We start from the raw sequence: 12409 nt of genomic DNA on the forward strand, positions 1-12409 counted from the left end.
GCCTGTCTCTCACACTCATTGATCATGGCTCTTACATGATGCAAGGACTCATAATCTCCTGGTTGTCCTATTGACTTTGTTTTTATAGCCAAGCCAAGAGATGCAGTGCTTGGCTTTCCACTCTTGCTTTCACTGGAGACTTGCTAAGCCAGATTCTAGTTTTCCACATATAGACATCTTCATTTTGTGTTTCAAAATGGATCACTCTTGGTCAGCACTGTTGGGATGAGAACAGCTTAGCTTTATCTTCAGATGTAAATATCCAAGCTTCTAAGGGCAAAATCAGCTGCTCTGCTCACCTAATCAAACCATCACCTCTGTGTTAAAGGATCTGCTAGAAAAAGATGCTTCTGACAGAAAATACTACATTTATATTTTTTTTTGCCAAGAAAACTTACGGCAATTTATCCCTGATTTCTCTGTCAACCTTGTATTCTATGATTCAATATGGTTTTCTCTCTGTACTGATATTTTAGCATTGGAGGGCTTTTAGGTCTTAATGATGCTATGCCAGCTCATCTTGGTATGCCAGCTAATCTCAGTGGACACACGCTTTCTACTCAGTGGTAAGACTTGAGTTACTATCCCCATCTTCTATTTCAATTTTTGTGGGAAGAAAACCTCAATAAATGATGATTAACCAACCAAATAAAATGCCAGCTTTAGGCTTCACCACCAAGAGGTTCATATGACACAAATGATCTCACACCTCATTCTCCCTGGACCAAGGTTAACTTGCATCTGCAGCAAAGACTGGATCAGGACAACAAAGGAACAGTTGTTTCCCAGTCATGGGACTGGAAGCACATGCTGCAGCAGGTTGTCATAACATTGCATTTCATAATTCCAGTAAATTCACCTGTGAATAGAATTCTTCAGGTATATTAACTTATCCCTGATAAAACGGGAGGCTGTGAGAGGAAAAACATATAATTAGTAATTCTTTAAGATTAAACTAGACTAAGTTTGTTGTTTCTCAATTGAAACTCAGACCAAAAGAGCTCTGAAAACTCCAGGAACCTGCACATCCCCAGCACCCTCATCTAGAGCAAGCCTCACAGCTCTGCTGCAAGGTAGTTGGGAGAATTTACCATTACAACCCTACTGCAGATCACTAAACAAAAGCAGCTAGCTCTAAATTTCCCCCTTTTTTTTGACTGATTCTCTTTCAATGCTTAAAATGGCCCAGTCAGACATCAAAACAGTAGTAACAGAACTCAAAATAACTCTAAGAGAAGTCAAACTGATTGTTGCTAAGGTTGGTTGCAGGTGCTAGTTCTGCACCAGCTCCTCTAGTTATTGTGTTTATTAACTTTAAAATCATATTTTCTATTTTTTTTTTTATTTTGTGTCTTCCCTTTGACTTAAGTGAAGATCAAGTCAAAGAAAGGAAGAAGTGTAGAAACTGCGGGCATGAAAATCACACTACCTTAAAACAGTTACAAAATTTCTTGCTGACAGAGATAAGACTTTATGCAAATTATATATTACACTACACTGATTGTATTTGCATGCAGATGATAAGCTGAAACAGACCATTGAAATCTGTGCCTGCTTGCACACTCACAGCAAGGTCATTTTGATAGCTGAGTATCTGCTCTGTCTGATGTGACACTCTGCATTTATTTGAATGAGCACGTTTTCTTCTGACAGAAGAACATTCTCCAGGTAGCATTCCCTGACTTCTGACTGTTTCCTTCTTATGCTTACTTGGTGTTATCATTGCAGAGAAAGCTCATGTACACTCTAATACTTTTTCTAACACAAGTTCAGCTCTTTCTAGAATTGCAGTTTGCCTGGTCAGGACTGGACACTTGTCCTCATTGAACTCAATCACAGCTTTGCCCAGACCTTGACTGGAAAAAAACATCAGGGAAAGGACCACCCATGGGCTGTAACACATGTTCCATGATTTTATAAGAATGATTGCAGACAAATAAGAAGGTCCAGACACTCCAACATGAACAGCACTGTTAGCATTGATAGTGTCAAGCAGCAGACAGGCCACGTAGAGTGGGAGAGGACCAGATCAACACAGCACTGCACATCCCAAATATCACCCTCATTTCCAGCAGTCAGAGGCTGAGTACCTCTTACAGCATGAGATGTATTGCTCACTAGTTTTGTCTGATAATTATAATAATTCTGAAATAATCCTCTGCAAAGAGCCTAGGCTGCAGTCCCTAGGACACTCCCATCCAACCTGCTTCTTCATCCCAGGGAGCAAGGGACACCTTGCTCTTGCAGCAAACTTGCCTCCTGCTGTGCCTGTGACATCCCACATATCCCTGTGACCACATTCTTCCTGCTACCAGCCTGCCAGAAAAGGTGAAGAGCAGGGGTTCCTGCTGACTGGGAAATAAGTGGAAAAGGTGAAGGAAATGCTGATCTGACCTACAGGCAGGATTTAATTTATGCTAGAAAGTGTGGAGTATGGAAAATAAGTATGGAACACATCACCAAGACAGAACACACAGTAATTAGTTCATCCAAACTGAAGCAAAATTCCCCATCTTCTCAGAGGGATTTTGCTTGAGACAGTCCTGACCTAACAAAAAGGGCACTTGTGAGACACACTCCTTATGCAGTAAAAATTTCAAGGCTCCTCATGCTGTCCAAGTATAATCAAAATAGATCAATATTGCAAATGTTGTCTCCCAAATTGCCATCATTGCTCACATATAATTCTAATACACCCTTGGGAACATAACAAGTTGTAAGAGCCATCTTTTTGATGCTAATGATTTCCCAGTTTGATATGAGATGTTATGCTGACACAAGTATCTGTCTTCCTGTTATGTATTAGTCAGAGTATCTTGGAAGAAAGGACACTGCAGCACTGGCAGCAGTCAATAATTCTTTTGGCTTATCAAAATCTATTCATTTCAAATTTCTTATAGCCAGTACTTGGCACTTATGTCAGCTTTGGGTGAGTCATTTCAACTAACAGAGAGAATCCCTCATATTTTAAAGATGCTATGGAACTCCTGCTGAATACACACATGTATTTTATAACTATGAGGCAAAATTGTTAGAGATGGTAAACCACAAAATACTCTGGTTCTTTTGAAGGCAATAATTTAATGACTGCTCTGCTACTAAATTCCTCCACTTTTCCCAGTAGAATAGTTCAGATTGCAGTTGGTTTTTGATGGGCTTTGGCACTATTTTTCCTCATTTCCCATTTGTGGAAATAGAAACATATTGTTTTAAATTTTATTACATGTGAACAATCTGATATAATGAAATTCTCTTGCATAGAACCCAATACAAGAAAAAATTTATTATCAAACAAGCATTGGGGCCTGCCTTGAGTTTTAACTATAACTAGATTATGCTTCCTACTGAGATGCATGTGAGCTTTGTTGCCCCCTACAATTTCATTTGAATATACTGGAACTACTACCATGCTTAGTCTCAAGTGCATAGCTGCCTACTGGACAGAGTGAGGATTTTGTTGCTAGTCTGTTTTAACCATTAGAACAGGAAAAGAATGGCTGATGCTCTCTGCTGAACCCCAGAGTCTAAAGGAGGACATGGCTGAAGGAGTTACAAGATTACCTACAGGATGACCACTCCTATTCAGAGATATCGACTGGATCCTGGCAGCAGAGGACAGAATGTTTCTGCAGCAGCTTTGTAAGACAAAGATAATCTTTCTGTAGCAAGAGATATAAACTTTTTTATTGTGAAGCAGCTCTGTGTATACTAAAGACAAAAAAAGACAAAAATGTTGTTTAGTGCTCGAGTCAAAGGCAAAGTCTTTCCACAGCAAATGGGCAGAGGTAGAAAACATCACTTGGCATTTTCCAGCTCCATTTCTCCTGCACCACGAGCTTTAAATGAAGTTCAGGCAGGGAATGGGTTACTGCCCTCCCAGCTGTTCACACAAAAGGACACTTTGCACCTGTTCCCAGTGAATGAAAGTTTGCTTTGTGTAAAAGCAGTCCATCAGCCCAGCCTTGGAGTCGGGGGGACTGGGGGAGCAGCCCAGCCCAGGCACGTTCTGGCTGGAATCAGCCTTGCCACGGAGGAAGAGGAAGGCTGAGGGGCAGCTCTGCTGCAATCAAGACCCATTAGCTTTAACGTGTAAACATGCCCCCGCCTGAAGTTTGATGTCATAACAAATGCAAACAGCAGGGATAGGCTGCCAAACGTAAGCAAGAGAATGTGTGTTTTTCACTTTAATCCCAGCTCTATTTACTTTATTGTATTTGCTTAAGGCTGGAGTAATTTTCCTATCTTCCACTGAGGTATTATTCAGAAAAACCTGCACTACACTGACTGACCCTATGTAATTATGAAGCAGTGTACTCCATGCTTCCTTTGATGTTCTCTTAGATCTAGATCTCCTAAACTGTGATTTGTTTCAGACATGGCCATTAGGTTTGTGCCAGGGTAAATGAGTGCAGGTCTGTGAGATCTCAGGTGAGCCCCAGAAGCTCAGGCCAGTGGAGAGAATCTGGGCTGTCTTGGAAAAGCCAATTTTCAGTGATGCAGTTGTGTCAAAGGCATGGACTGTGGCTAGAGCTGAGAAAACATGAGGCTAGGCTAGTGTTTCTATATTGGAAAATAAAGAAACAAAAGAGAATTAAAACAAAAGTCACAAAATAGCAGCTTCTCCTCTCCTCATGTCAGCTGGTGACCCAGCAATTTAAACACTTCTCCTCCACACAGGGGTCACAAACAGGGCATGTGGGCTGTGTGTCTGGCCAGCACACAGCAGCAGGACAGGTCTGGATTTCCTCTACATCTTCACCCCTCTGACCTTCAGAATATCACCTCCCACCCCCACTTTAATCCTTGAGTCTTTACTTTGGAGCTTATAATAAATCAATAGACAGTAGAAGAAAATCCCTGTGGGAGCAGCAATTGTGGTCCTGCTATAAAAGCTTAAATTCCCCACCTGCCACTTGACCAGCAAAAAGCTTGGATTCCCCACTCCAGTCCAGATTATGTAAAACTATTCAAATCCTGAGTGACAGTAGTTATGAAGACAGCTGTTGGATTCTCCAACTGGGGGAGGCAGGAGCAAATGCTGTGTCTTTCTATTCACCCTTCCTCCCAGAGATCCTTACAATGCCTTTGTGGTTTTTTCTTTTTCTTTTTTTTATATTTTCCTCTTTTTTTTCCTTTTATTTTCCTTTTTTTTTTTTTTTTTTGTTCCAGTGGAGGGAAAGAAATAATCAGTCAAAGAAGTAAAAAATACCCAGCCCCAAAGCTCCCAGAAATGCCATTTAAAAACGGATTAAAAACTGAATCAGAGGCAGTTCTCCTTACACTCAAACACGCCCTCCACCCCCACCCCACCAATCCTCTTCCTCTGCCCACCATTTCTGAGTGGTGGTATTTGTCACAGAAGGTGGCAGGGGATGGTGGGGTGGGATGCCACGTGAACCAGTCGTTTGTCAAAACCACTCAGTTTGACATGTTCCTGGGAGGAAGATTACACCAGAATGATGTTACCACTTTTTCAGTCAATCAAGTGCAGAGGCAGCCCTCTTCAGCTCACTAAAACTCTGCCACTGCCAGCATTACCATTCCTGGTGGTGTTTCAAACTGCTCTTTACCAGGGGGCTGAAATTCAGGAATGCAAAGCTGTTTCCCATGACAGTGGTTACCGTGCATTGGGGAAAGCTAGAGCAAGAATCCCAGCCACTCAAAATCACAGTGAGCTGTGAAAGCCCTGTTAGCTTCCCTGTGTTCCTTGGGTTCTGAATGCCTATACAACACTCCTGCCCATGCAGGGATAATTGGAGAAGCCTCTCTGTTTACACCTCTTTCTTACAAAGACTGGGCTTCCACAGAAGTCAATAAAGAATGTTTTATTGCTGGGAGGTGGATCAGCCCGGTGAAGTTTTGCTGAGTGTGCAATGTTCATGTGACCTACATTGCATCTGAGATCAGCTCTAACAATATGATGGATCAGCATTTGATAAAGAAGCACAACAAAAGCATACACCAAACACACCTGTTGCACTATGACCACAACCTTTTAACCTTCTCTTTAGCTCCCATCAAGAGCTTATTTCTTATTTTTGTGGCTCTGGTACAGTTACATTTTTCATGTGCAAATCCTGGCCTTTCATTCTTTTCATTTGGCAGCACAGAATGCCATGAAATGGTTTCAACAGGAAAACTGGAGATCCCCTTGCTGTCCTGTTGCAGTAAGATCAAACTCAGACCCTTTATTCCTTGCACCTTCCAGGATGATGAGTAGAGCAGGCCTTTGCCATGGCCTTCATATCCCCACTCCTCCTAAACCAGGAGGAGGATTGATTCATGTAACATTTTGTTATCATAAAGGAAGGTGCTGAGTCTTCTGAGAGAGCTGGGATGAACTGCTCACTCCATTGCCTGATGTACAGGCTGCTAGCTGAGCCCAGCTGGCTTTTACATGGCTAAGAGTAAATAAAGCCACTACAGCCTAGAAGGGCCATAAACCTCCAAAACCCATGCCAGGATTTCAACCTGCCACAGAACTGGAAAAAAAAATGGAGAATTGGTTTCCTTTAGTGTCTTTAATTTAGTCCTTTAGTCTTTAATTTTGTCTTTAGTCTCCTTTAGTCTCTTTAATTCTGCTAGCATCAAGAACATTAGCCAGTGTGTTCGCAGTTGCAAATGTCTCTATCAAAAAGTTATATTTCTGAATGAGACTTTCACAGAAGAGCAGGGAAAAAAAAAAAAGCAGTGGCAAACATGAGTTCTGATGTAAAGAGGATTGCCCTGCAAAATCTTTCATTTAATGAAATAAAGTTACATCATTAATTTTAAACACCAGAATTTGTGCCACTGTACTATAATTTACATCATGATAAATGCTTCTTTCTGACTGGTTATTGTCTATGAATTCTGTGGTAGTGGTTGGGCAAGCAGAGCCCTTATATCCCCTAAAATGAACACTCCTAATTTAGAGAGAACACTCCTAATTTAGAGAGACAGTCAATTTCCTTCACAGGAGCGAGGAGCATCCAGTGCAAGTTAAGTCAAAATGAGAATAGAAGACACATAATCCTTCACAGAAATAGTTTTGCTATACTGCATTTGTAGCTAATTATTTGGCTATGCAAACAGCTCTAGATGCAGGTTTCAATTAGAAATATTTATGCACATGGCAAAAAAACGCATATTTATAAAATTTTTATCCTTTGCTGATTTTCCTTGTGGAAACATATACTTTTATTTTTTCTGGTTTTTTTTTTTTTTTTTTTTTTCCTGAGAAACGTTACAGTAATACATTTTAGAGTTTTGCAGCAGAAAGGGCATGGGAGTCACTATCAGGTTCCAGCTCTGCCCCCCCTATCTGCCACCAAAGAATGTATTCTAAAAAGTCTGGGACAGCGAGAGAGAAAAGGTCAAGTTTAATTTGAGCAAGGGATCTTTGAATGGGTAATTCCCTTATGAGTTCAAAGTACCCAGGTTTTTCTCTGCCTCAGAGAGACTCGGTAGCAGTTCCTGAGTGGTGCTGCCAAGGGGTGTGTTCTGGATAAACATTACAGTTTTCTTCCCACACACATTTGGGACACGGTGCCCCCCTGCCACCGACATCAGGAGACTGTCCCAGGCAACGGGCATGCCCTGGGATAATGCTCAAACCACGTGTTTAACACAGCAGGTATGTTGAACAGAGTGAATTTGGCAGGTTAAGGTCAGTCTCCAGAGATAACATTATCATAGTAGCCATTTGTCACCAGTGGGAGCAAACACAGCATGTATGAACTCCTTCTTTCCACAGCTTTTGCCAGAACCTGATAGGAGATTAAAATACCGCAGCTTAAGGAATCAGGGTTCTTGCCACCCCTATCTATTGACCGTGGTATGTTTGATTCCTCAGCAAGTTCTGCTGTCTGGCCTTTAGCACTAGCAAGGTAGCAACAGCTTTAACAAGAGGAACCTGAGGGAAAAAACAAATTCCTTTATGTAAATTTTCCCATTCATGCTGCAATAGCATTCAGACTTTGCTGTGTGCATTACCCAGAACACGAAGCTCTACAGTTTTAGTCTTTATCAAGTCTTTCATTCTTTCCTCTTGAACTATTCCAGACTTCAACACACTGAGTTCAGAGAAAGTTCAAACTCACTACTTACACCAGGAGGGATGAAATCTTTGGTTTCCATTTCACAGGGATCATTGCAGGTTCACAGAGTGGGCAAAAGGCAACAACTAATATTTGTGTCAGCCTGGCACTTAATCCATGCTGTTCAGTCTCCTTGCTGCACAGAGCTGGGATGGAAATCATTTGCAGTTAGAAATGTTTGGTACATCAAAGCTATGCTGCCAAGCTGGTACACCTAAAACGTTATCTGTGTTTATTGTCTGCGTTTATTTGCAAAATCCACATTATCTTTTCAATATGGAAGTGTTTTCTTTCCAGGCACAGCTTGGAGTGAATACTTTACTGGGTCAGTATCAATGTCAAATTGTTAACAGTCTCAGTCCAGTGAGAATGCAAGGGGAAAACAAAACAAAATGCCAACAAACAAAAAAGAGGGAAAGGGTGAAGACATCTTAAGGAAAAATAATTCTGTTTGGACTTACAGAACGTTATCAGAAATTACTACAACAAAAAATAGATATGTGAAAGTTAGGGAAATAATATAACACGTACATTTTCAAATCTAGGCTTCATTTATAAAAGGCATAATATATTGGTTGACTTTATTGACTAGTTTGTGGTCTGTGATAAACAATGCATGGTATAAAAGCCATCACCCACTACTCTATGGAGTATACTGGGGGGAATTAAGAAGATAATTCTGTGTTTCTTCAGATGGAAATGTTTGTAATAAGTGCAAGATGAGAGAATTTTCATTGAGTATTTTGTTCCCAATATTAAAAAGGGCAACTTTTTTTTTTTTCAGTCTTCAAGTCCTGCTGAGACAATTGCTCCAAAAATAACAACAATATCAAAGTACTGCTGCTGAATTAACACGATATTTATTGTGATGAGCTAAAATATAGTGTACAATTGAAAGTTATGCCTTTGGCTTTAGCAGATTAGGTGGTGAATTTTTATCACACCAGTGCATGTAGGAGCATGTCCCCCTCTGTTTGCTCAGAGAGCAGTTTCCAGCAGGGGCATGCAGAAGTGAGGGCTGTTCATGAGAGGGCTGGAGTGACTTTCACCCCTCGGATGGTTCAGCCCTTGTGTCCGGACCTGCAGGTGCTCCAGCCTGACAGAGTGAAGGCTTGGGGCACAGACAGGGCTGCAGGAGAGCAGCCAGCTGCACCTTTTGCTCACTCTCATTGCCTCTAACCAGTGCAGCATGGTTGCTTGCTCCATGCCATGGAACAAAGAGCAATCAAAATCTGCCCTGACATTCCTTCATCTCATCCCTTGCCTTCAAATCAAATAGGTCTTGTAACTACATTTGGGTAGCAGGTTTGCAAAATATAGGCTCCCTAAGGCACAGCCAGTGGGATCTGATTTGCTTGTACAGGACCCTGCAGAATGAGGCCCCAAACCTAATTTGCAGCCTCTAGGCACTACAGTAATATCACTAATTTAATACAAATAACAATGAGAGGAAGGGACATGCTATTCACAAGAGTGACTTCCCATCCACAGATGCTTGGCAGGACTTCAGGTTTGCATTTAGGGAGTGCATAGGCTTTGCTGAAATGGCCATTCTATGTACAAATATGCCCCAGGCAGCAATAAAAAGAAACAGATGCAGATTAACACTAACAACTCATATACCCATTGCACTATACATGTAACCTAATGCATGAGAATAGTCCTACTGGGTTTACATCTGTTACTCACAGCCTTTGTTGGAGGCAGGTTGAACCTCTCTCACAGCACCAACTCTCCCCAAAAGCAAGGAGTCTGGCAGCAAAGGGAACAGTCCCCCCACAGAAACTGGGGGACACCACAGAAAGGCAAAGTAGAGTAGAGGCACCTTCACTTTCTCTAACAAGCTCTCAGGATTGAGGCATCTTGTGAAAAGTTGCTATCTCAGCTCCCTCTGCCTCCCATGGAGAGATTGAGGGGATAGGATGATTCATTCATCCCAATTCCTAAGGGACCTGCTATAAATCAAGGGTGGTTGGAGCAGAGATGGAGCCTGGATGACCTGCTTACGCTGATCTACAAATTTTTAGATGACTGCAGTTGAGTAAAATAAATCTCACTTTGGTGGCTGACTGATTTATACCACCACAGCAGTGTCCAAAGTGAAGGTGGAGACGAGGAAGTACATCCCTCTGCTCCCTGGGGCAGCCAGAGCTCAGTCACAGGGGTAGTTGTGACCTGTAGGAGAGCAGATCACTACAGTAAACATCTGCTTTTGGTGTCCTGTCTCTTCCCTCCACTGATGAAACAGACAGACACTCAGCTTCAGTTACACAAGGCTGAAAGCACTTATTGCTCTCATGATCTTAGACACTATCAGAGGTGTGACAGCTTAATCATTCACCCAGATGAGATGACCCAGAACCTCCAACAGTTCTCAAAAGAGTTATGGACTAAGATGGCCTTATGCATTTTGGAGAAGGGATTCAAAATTAGAGAGAAAGCCAGACAAATGGACTGCAAAACATAGCCCATAAATTTATTTTAGCTCCAAATTGATCAAATTTTATTTTAAAAATGCTGTAAATAAATCTTTCCTTAATAAAAAAAAAAAAGAGAGAGAAAGAGCAAAAATGAAAGCTGTTGTAGGTAGAGAGTGTGTGTGTTTGTCTGTACACTTATGGCTTTCTGTAGGAAGTGTCAGAATCTTGCTGCTTCCTCCTGTTTTTAAGCTGCCCTCTTGTGTCTTGTTATCAGGTGTCTTTGACTTGCATGAATTCACACCACCATTTGCCTGCATCCTCTTGGCATGTACAGAAACTGAGTCAATGACCTTCCACACCACCTCCACTGCTTCTCTCAAAGGATCTATTATGTGGCTCACTGGAAGAGAACAAGCACGGTTCTGTTTCAGTCAGCATGACTCTTACAGTATAAACACTGAAAAAAAAAACCCACTCCACATAGCTAGCCTCATTTTACATTAGTCAGGAAAGGTCAAGGCAAAATTGGAGTCAGGAAAAAGTTGGTCAGTGTTTGGAATCAGTCTCACTTGAGCTTGACTTCCTGTTTCTGAAAAAAAAAAACCAACCACAGTGCCTCACATTATCTAAATACGAAGTTTAGTGAATGTTGCTATGCATGCCACACAAACACACATTTTACACACAGTAATTCTTTGAGTGCCTTAAGAAACTCCAAGCATAAGTACAGAGACTCAGCAGTCACCAAGAACCAGAAGAAATGCAAAGTCTGGGGTTTCTATTCTTTCCATCTCTATTTATATTATAGACTTGATTTATTAAGAAATTTACCTCTAAAATCAGTCGCAATTCCTTCTAGACATACATCCAGGACAACAGAAGAAACAAAACTTGCAGCTTCTCCCTTAGTACCCAGGCCCACTATTGTGCATTCAAGAGCAACTCAGCCTGAATTTTGAACTGGGAAAAGGCAAACGAAGATGGTTTGATCTTTTGTTGTTTTGCTAATCAGGCTAGAAAAATGAAAACACAATGTACCTACTTTGTATAAACTAAAGTAATTAAAATATCTGTCTTTCAAGAGAATAATTAGATGCATTATTGATTCAATAGCAGAAGAAGATGACAGTTTGTTAGCTGTCTGCTCTGAATGGAATATCTGTCAAAGTTAGGAATTTGATCTCCCCATTCCTTTCAGCCCCCTTCTTCCATCTGGCTACAAATCCTCACGGGCAAACCAAATAACAACAGGAGACAATGAAATAACAGCTAAGCTTTATGGATTTGAGGGTCCAGGGAGCATGAGAAAGCACTTCCCATTAATGCTCAAGCACTCAAGTCGGTGTTTAATGGGTACCCAGTAGTATCCTGTTGTCAGCATCCCAGGGAAGAGACCTTCAGCAGCATTACCTGGCAATGATTTTCTTGCTCGGTGTTATTCTGGTCTTGGTACTTTCTGTAAGCTGTCTGCATTCCCATCCTGACTACCTTAAACATAGTGTTTTCTGAAAGAAAAGAGAGAGGACAATTTAGGGTTTGGGATTTAGGTGGCTTTTTTCCTTCCCACAGCAACTCTACTCTCTTTGCTCCGAGATAATTTCTGAAGTGGAAAAAAAATAATCTCTGCTCACCTACATAGATATGACCTTCTCAAATTTCTTCTGAATGCAAATTCTTCAGTGCACATTAAAAGGCAGTTTTCTGCCAGAGCAACCTGCTTTTCTCTGTCTGAAATGAAGGGTCATCATGACTCACATCTCTTCAGTGATGGTGAAGGAGCGAAATCTGTCAGAAATAGAATGCATTACAAACTCTACGCATCAGCCATTGACCTCTTCATCAGTGTTCTGTAAGAGGTGTTGTCTTCCTCTTCATAAGAGCACAGATGATGCAGGCAGCAAGAAGACTCCA

General features: G+C 41.4%; 1 long non-coding RNA gene across 1 annotated transcript; it reads right to left on the reverse strand.

Moving 5' to 3' along the window:
* Positions 1 to 10699: 10699 nt before the first annotated feature.
* On the reverse strand, positions 10700 to 12005 carry LOC115485211 (uncharacterized). Its single transcript, XR_003945933.2, has 3 exons — positions 11909 to 12005; positions 11330 to 11458; positions 10700 to 10898 (listed from the first exon to the last, which is right to left on the reverse strand). It is a non-coding gene; the product is annotated as an uncharacterized LOC115485211 (long non-coding RNA).
* Between the last annotated feature and the right edge of the window lie 404 nt (positions 12006 to 12409).

This window comes from Serinus canaria, chromosome 1A (genome assembly GCF_022539315.1).
Source record: "Serinus canaria isolate serCan28SL12 chromosome 1A, serCan2020, whole genome shotgun sequence".
In the NCBI taxonomy this organism is placed as follows: domain Eukaryota; kingdom Metazoa; phylum Chordata; class Aves; order Passeriformes; family Fringillidae; genus Serinus; species Serinus canaria.